This window comes from Lathamus discolor, chromosome 4 (assembly GCF_037157495.1).
Source record: "Lathamus discolor isolate bLatDis1 chromosome 4, bLatDis1.hap1, whole genome shotgun sequence".
NCBI lineage: Eukaryota > Metazoa > Chordata > Aves > Psittaciformes > Psittacidae > Lathamus > Lathamus discolor.
The window spans coordinates 9,956,205-9,964,105 of NC_088887.1; the positions used below are offsets into that span (position 1 = coordinate 9,956,205).

Below are 7,901 nucleotides of genomic sequence, written 5' to 3' on the forward strand. Positions count from 1 at the left end.
CTCAGGATGTAATCTGTGCAAGGTACATCCTACCACAATGCCTGAGTATCCTGGAAGGGTTCCTCGTGGTGAGAAGGGTGCAAGAGCAGCAGCTGTGCTGCAAGGGGAGGAAAGAGTGAGCACAGCAGCCTTTCTTCTCCAAGCATGCAGCATGAGATCTTGGAGAAGCAGGATAAAGAAGGCAGATGCTCTAGGGGGAAGAGTAATAAAAAAACCCAGCTGTAAAAATACCCCATAGTGTTTAATGTGTGAGAGGAGGGGTACGGATGTCTTCAGGTGCTTTGGACTCTCAGTACAGCCTGTTGCATGGCAGGAGAGTGCAGTGGCTAACATGAGTGGGGGGAACCAGCCTTCAAGCAGTGCTTGTACTGTGCCAGGGCCCTAGTCCTGCTGTACCCTTGCAGCTTCTCTGTCAGGTCTGTACAGCCAAAGCCTGGGTACAGGCATGCATTCTGCATGCAGCACTGCCCATCTCCCCGGCACACTGTCTGGGGTGGACAGGGTGTAGCAAAGGTGGGGCCACTGCACTCTGAAGCCATTGCATGCCAAATTGCTGTGCCAGGTCTGCCCAGCCTGCCCTGCCCCAGCCCAAGCAGTGGCATACTGCTGTTTGTATCCTGCACTGCTGCAGAGACTGAATCCCTGTTTCTGCTGGCTAGCAAATGTCTCGCTGGGGGATTGTCACAGGCAGCACTGGGGAAATAAAGTAAGGCTTTCCTCCAGACCTTTTCCTGGCTCAGAAAAGTTCAGGAGGTTTCAATACAGCCTTCTCCTTGCAAGAACTCTGAATCTCCCAACCAAGCTAGCACTGGGTGGATACAAAGCCATAAATCAGGCTCTGGCTTCTTTTGAAAGCACTGTGGGTTTTTTTACATCCCTGAATTTCCATTTCGTGATAAGATCTAGGAAGGCTTTGCACGGTGAGCCTGCACAATGCTGTGGAAGGGTAGGATACACTCAAGAGCACGCTCCAGAAGAACGCCCCTGAGATGTTCCAACTCAGCAGACCACAACCAACCCAAGGTTTGTTCGCTAATTAGATGCTGTGGAGTGCTTTGGGGGACAAACACATCCTGGAGCAGCTGTGGGCTGTTTCCTCCTCCCTTTGCTTTTGCCTTGCTTGAATCCATTTGGCCCCTGCTTAGGTTATGAACTGCTCCAAACTGCACCTATCACTCTTCCTTGTACACCCTTTTTATCCTCTTGGTGAGGCACGTATAGCTGCAGGCACATCAGCAAATGAAAAGGAGTACCTTCCCAAGGCACAAGGATGCACATGTATGGACCTTGTATGGACAAGGTGTGAGGATTTTAAGTAATTCTTGCCCCTTGTGCTGCCTTTTCTGCCATTCTAGATCATCTGTTATTAGGATTATGTGGAGGGAAACTAGGTATAGGTTGAGAGTCAGACTATACTGTTCAACCTGTGAAGACAAACCTGGACCTTCTTAAGACAGGTTTGTTTTTAAGCTGGGCCCCCTAGAAAGGAGCATGTGAAACAATATGCTGAAAGAGTTGCTTAAACCAGCCCTCTGACAATGCTCTGGCCAACCTCAGCCCTTCCTACAACTCACCAAGGTCCCCATTTACGTTTTTCCCTTATCCGCTGCATTTGTGTGTGTTACTGATCAGTGCAATTTCACAGGCCTGCTAAGGACTGCTTTGTATGACCTCCCTGCGTGGAGTTCAGGGATCACTGCTCCAAAATGCACCCACGCCATGAACTCAGCTTTTCTTTTCAGCTTGATGCAAACCTCTAATTGCTGCAAACATCTAGAGTTTGGCAGCAAACAGTTGTGAACGTGAGCAGAGTGGTACCCTTAGCTTAACAAAGCAAAAGGAGAAGAAACAGACATGCAAGAAAATAGAGGTGTGCATATATATATACACATATATATGAACACATGGTCCTAACCACAAAAAGTTTCTGAAATGGCTGCACTGACCCAGCTGGTGTGGGTTTAGATCTATAATTGCAGTGTTTCTCATGACAATTCCTCTTTCCAAAAGCTTCCTGGCAGAGACAACTTATCTGGCATGAACAACAGTGTGAAATGAAGATAAATGAAGAATGTGGGCCCACGAATCCCTAGAAGTAAGCTGGTTTGATCTTATTCAGATGGAAGTTTTCAGGTACTGTTTTGTACTGTTTTTTCCTTTTCTGTAACTAGAAAAGTAGCGACACAAGTAGCAGCTGAAGTAATCAGTGGAGGGAAAACGTAGCCGTGCAGTTTGTGTGTCATCTTAGGGTTTAAGTGAGCCCAGCTCATGTCCTGCTTCTCCTGCAAACTGCTGTGTAGGGGCCTTGAAAAACAAGTATCCCATCTCTTCATTTCATGGTCTCAATTTAAGCATATTTTGACATGTGGCTTGGAGTATGTGTCCTGTTCTGGCCAGTGCTAAAGCAGCAGCTAAAGCCTGGTGTCTCCCCTCTGAGTGTGGCATTAGCAAAAGCATGACTTTGTGGAGCCCAACTACTTCTGAAAGGCAGGGATCAGCACGTAGCCAGAGGCACCGTGAAGGGACTTCTGTTCAGGAGGATGGAAGGTATGAAGCTGCGAAGGCTAGATCAATAATTACAAAAGTAGATAATTATATAAGCAATAGATGAATGTTCATTAGGCAAATCTGCATATTTAATCTTAGTCTTTTGACTCAATTTGGGAGTGACTTCTGTGTTGTGGTACAAGAGGGATGCTCATCATGTGAACCCCCCTGTCCAAACAATGGAATATGAAACAGCTGAAGTCCCCATACAGCTGAATTCCCTTGGTTTATGCCGTTCAGGTGTACCCATTTGGATCTGTTCAGGCAAAGGATGGAAGAACTGCGCAGCAGGAGCCTTCCCTTCCCTCCTCTCATCTCCCCATAAGTTGGCTGCAGAAATGTAATGTCTCCGTTTTGCAGGGACACAGTTCGGTTCTGCTGTAGGTGTTTTAATACCACCATGGGTCAGGCAGGTTCTAATTGGCTTTAATTAACACCTTATGTAAGAGATGTCCATTTCTTTCCTATCTTCGGGAACTATTGAAATAAATCACCACCCCCAACCTGATCCAGCTGATGGCTCTGTAATCAACAGGTATCAGACATCTGCCCACACAGAGAGGCGGGGAAGTCAGGTTTCATCTCCTGACTCAAATGATCCCTTTAAGGGAAGTTCAGTAAAATAGAACCCTGCTGTATTATCAAGCTGTAAGTCACAGCAAGAGAAGAGACAAGAATAGATGAGTCACAGATCACTGATTCTCTTTTCTCTTGAATGAGGCTCTATGAATGCATTGGAAATTTTTGATCTTTCTGCAAGATTCATCTTGTTCGTTTCATTACTGTTAATTTTTAGTTGTCTGTTCTGTGGTGGGTGTTTGTGTGTGCAGTTCTTTACATGATGGATAAAGACACACAAAGTAACCCTTATGCGTACTGACTTCTGTTGGTTTGTTTTTCTCCAAGAGCTGACAGAGGTGTTTTTCCCCACTGATAGAAGAGCACAGTTTTCTGAGGAAGAAGGTGAAACATTTGGTCTGAAACTCAGGATAGTGTGATGATACAGTGCTGCTGAAGTATCAAGAAAGTTGTAGTTTGGGTGTCAGTGAAGTTGGGTTCCTAAAGCAAGCTGGCAGCATTTCTCATGGGAGATGGAGGTGGAGCTTCATCTGCTAAGATCTTAAACATGCATAGTTTAGATGTCTAGGTCTGAACTCCTCTTGCTAGCCACCCTGCGCAGTGTTGCTGTAGTTCTTACTGACAAAGGGCAGTTCTCTTCAGCCACGCTGCCTGATGAAAAGAGTTAGGAGGCCTTCTGTTCCTATGTCCTCCTCTTTGAGAAAGAGAAATATAAACTCCTTTAGCCATGGATAGAAAAGTCTTTGTGCAGAGGATAGTGGAGCCAGCAGTATGATAGGCAAAGGGAGAAAACAATTCCTCTTCCTTCTCTCTGACAAATGTTGGGGTATTCATTGGGTGGTCCTTGGGTGATTAGGTGTGGGTTTGTGGGTTTTTTTACAGATCAGGATATTTTTGCCACATTTTGTTTCTGAAGAAGAAAGACTTTTACACTGACTTCTTGAGGACTACAAGAAGGAATAGATTTTTGAAGAAAGAGGGTCTGTGGGCCTCAGGGGTGAAGACCTAGGTGCCTTTAGGAGTGTGAAGGAGGTTGGACTGGTTATATGTCCCACTGGTTGTTGAAAACATGTTTTGTGATAAATTTTGGCACTGAAATAGAAAGCCCTGTGCATTTCCAGCCCTCCTACTGGAAAGGGAAAGGAAATCTAAACACATATATATTGATTCTCAGTAATGGTTTCCATGCATTTGGAGACAGGCTAAAAACCTCTGAAGGGTTATATCTAGGCCTTGTTCATCTTAATTGTTTTTTTCAATTTTACTCCAAAACCTAACTCTGAATACTTCTCATAGAACCACTTCTCCAACATATTCATTTCTCCCCTTTTTGCCCACCACAGATGACCCTTTCCCCTGCCTTGAGATAGAAAAACTGCATCTTTGTTTCCCCAGTGTCAACTGCCTTTGGAAGGCTTGTGGTTTTCCTTTGTTTTTTACCATGCAGATTTCCTTTTGTTTCAACACACTGAATTTCAGGCTGGATTGATGGTCCTGCAGAGCAATGTTTTTCTGTGTGATAAATAACACAGGGGCTCCCCGTACTGATCAAATGAAGCTGGGATTTCCAAGGCGACAGAGTCCATAGATTTCTCGAAGGGTTTAAGTTTAGCATGCTCTGAAAAATTATTGGCATTGTAATTGTACCGCACTAAAACAGCTTGGTTAACTGTTTATTTTCTACTCTAAGGGTGGGATACTTGTGGCACAGTGACAGCATGCTGAAGTGCATGTTGTCCCATTTGCTTGTCAACCTGAACATCTCTGCTTCTTTCAGACAACCTTTGCGCAACTTGATCTAGTGAAAAGTGTCCCTTCCCCTGGCAGGAAGGTTGAAAGTATACGATCTTTAAGGTCTTTTCCAACCCAAATCATTCCACAATTCTATGATTTTGAGAGGGAGCTGATGGTCAAAACAGAGGCTGCTTTGTTCACATTTTTCATTGTTCACTGTTGCTTTGGTGGATATTACCTTTTTCCACCCAGAACTCATGCTCATGTGGCTACATGCATGCAAAATGGAAGGATGTCTAATGCTTCTCACCTTTGGCTTCTGACTCAGCTCCACATCTGAAAATGGTTCTGATTTGACAGCTTGGTTGCCCATCAGATGGGTAGATGAGATACAGCAGAGCTCTTCATCTGCTGGTATAAATAGCCTTCCTGTTGGGCAGTTAGCCAGAAAGGCCTGGGACAGAATTAGACACAAGGACTGCAATTTTTCTTCCTTCTGTGAGCCCCTTCTCAACTTAATTGCTGGGTTTTTTTAGGTAGGAAAGGAGTGAGGGAAATAGAGATGGGATAATGAACAGAGAAGCTGTCTAATCTACTTCTGATATTGCTCTAAGATCTAAACACACAGGATCCCTTTCTCTTGCAATTTGGCAGTCTGGTACATTATGCTACCACAAAATTAGCTTAAAACATCCAGAAACCTTTGAGCGAGAAAACACAGTCAAAGTAAGGTAGAGCAGACAATAGAAAAAAACCTTGTAAGGTCCAGCTAATCAAGATACCCTGAGATCCCAGTGTTGCTCAATCTGCTTAGCAGAAATTAAACTGATGACTTTGACCTTTTTAGGGACTTAATTTTACATATGTAATGCTGTCACTTCATACTTTCCATTTGTAAGTTTCAAAGCAGCTTAAAAAATGAGGGAAGTTGAAGCAATCCTTTATTACAGACTCGCTAAGAGAAATGATTTAACAACGCTATTAACAGTCACAAGACTTGCCCATTCTGCCTATGCACAAAGTTAACATATCCTCCAGACTCCTCTTACCTCATCCAAAGTTACCAAGTAGCTCAGTAAAAGTACTTCGCTAATAAAGTTCTTCCCTGAAGCTAGCTGATGCTGTACTCCCCACCTGAAATCCCACTATATACTTGGTTTTTTCCCTTATAAAAGGGAAATGTCTCATAAAAGGCACTCCACGTTATGCAGTCTGCATTTATCTGATGGCCTTCTGTATAGCACATGTGTTACGCTTGGCTAATTGCTGGTCTCGAAATAAATGCACAAAGTAGTATGCTTGGATTCAGGCTCCTGTTTGGTTCATTAGAGAGACAGGACCAGCTGCAGAGTTCGGTTACGACACTGCACCAAGTATCATCAGGGCTGACACTGAGGTCCTAAGTTCATGTTTGAGCCCAGACTATGCTTTTTAAGTAAAGAAACCTGAAGTCCTCTGAGGAGCAGGGCTGTGTAAGAAACTGATGGATACAATCAGGCATTGTAGCTTCTTTAATGTTTGTGTTTGCAACTTGGTGAAGCCTGACCTGAGCAGAGCAGACACTGGTGAACCACAAGACAACCATTTCAGAGATGTGGGGAGTTGAGCACACTGGTCAGATGCTTATTGCAGTGGCTGCCTGCAAAGCAGTTTGGAAGGAGGAGCTCTGATAAATTCCCTTACGTTAACAGACATTGTTACTTCCTTGTTTTCCCTTCCTTGCATTCTGTATTTGGCAGTGTTAGAAGAGGTACGCGGGCACCTGGAGCAGTGGCTCATGTGAGGTTTGAACCAGCAGAGATCAGAGCTGCATTTCAAAGTCTTTTCAGATTCCCCGTTGCTGCTTGTTCCGTCTCCTCTGGACCTTCCTCCTGCCTGAAACGCCAGAATGAAGTGTTCTCTGAAACTCTGATTGCACGGTCTGTTTCCCCCAGTGGTGCCTGGTAAAAGAAATCTTCTTTCTTGGATATCAAATTTGAAAGCAAAAGTGAGAGAGAAAATAACAGTTGCTTTAAATAATGAACAAAATTACCAGGAGATTTATTTCCCCTCGCATCTCTCCTCCCTCATGCAGATATTCTCTTCTTTAAAAACAGTTTTCCAAAGTGAGTTTCTTGCTGGATCGACAGCATCCTCTGTTCACATACCAAATGGGAATAACTAATGCATGGGAGTGCAGACTTTCACTCAGCAGTAGCAGCATGTCTTGGATTTAATATAGCTAGAAGGTTGTATATGTGTGAAGAACTAGGGTTATCTCCCTACTACATTCAGTGACAAAATCCTGTGCTTTTCTGAACAAGGATGAGAGCAGAGGTGGCAACTTACCGATTTCTAAGTGGGGCAATAAATGATCAATTAATGATTTCACTATAGTAACTCAAAATGGTTTACATGATAAAATGGATCTATGGTTGGCCTGGTATAGAAGTCCTCCAGGCAAAGCTGGAGATGGTGCTACAAATCTTCTTGAACCCCTTTTGCCTTTGAAACTGGCATATTGGAATTGATTACAAACTTGGCAGTCTTCAACTCATATTCTGTGCTTAGAAAAGCGGAATGCTGCCACTTTGACCCCCCTTTTTTATTCCCCACTTCCACTGCTTAGCTCTTTGTCTTCACTTGGTTTGTGGTTATAATTGGTCATCTAACTCACAGTATGGTTTCTTCCTTAGGGGCAGCCAGCAGGTAGCAGCTCCTGGTACCTACTTGCCTACAGAAAGCTAAAGCTGATTACTGAATGTTCTTGTACCAATAAAAAATAAAACCTATTTTTATAATTAAAGCAGCTCACAAAAGTGGGTGTGAGGCCACTCGAACCCCAAACATTTAACAACAGCTCAAGCAATTGTTTCTGAGCATTTTCTTTGTGACATTTTTCAGATGTAACTGTGAAATACAGGGATGTTTTTAGGATGAACAAGGTTAATCAGCTGCAGTATAAGGTTTCAGTTAGCTTTTTATTTTTTGCTTGCTTTTCAGAATCTCTACATTTCCAAATGTCCAGGTGTCAACAGATATCAGAGTCAGGGAGCACTGAT

The 7,901-nt window shown here is 43.7% G+C and overlaps 1 long non-coding RNA gene across 2 annotated transcripts in view; it reads left to right on the forward strand.

Moving 5' to 3' along the window:
• Nucleotides 1-7,132, forward strand: part of LOC136012553 (uncharacterized) — a 28,244-nt gene extending 21,112 nt beyond the window's left edge. The window contains exons 1-3 of one of the 2 annotated variants that reach the window (XR_010611808.1): nt 912-1,023; nt 2,011-2,095; nt 6,600-7,132. This is a non-coding gene — a long non-coding RNA (uncharacterized LOC136012553). Of the gene's footprint in view, nt 1-911; nt 1,024-2,010; nt 2,096-6,599 lie in introns of those variants that run through there. The other variant, XR_010611807.1, reaches the window with a different exon arrangement.
• Nucleotides 7,133-7,901: the final 769 nt, after the last annotated feature.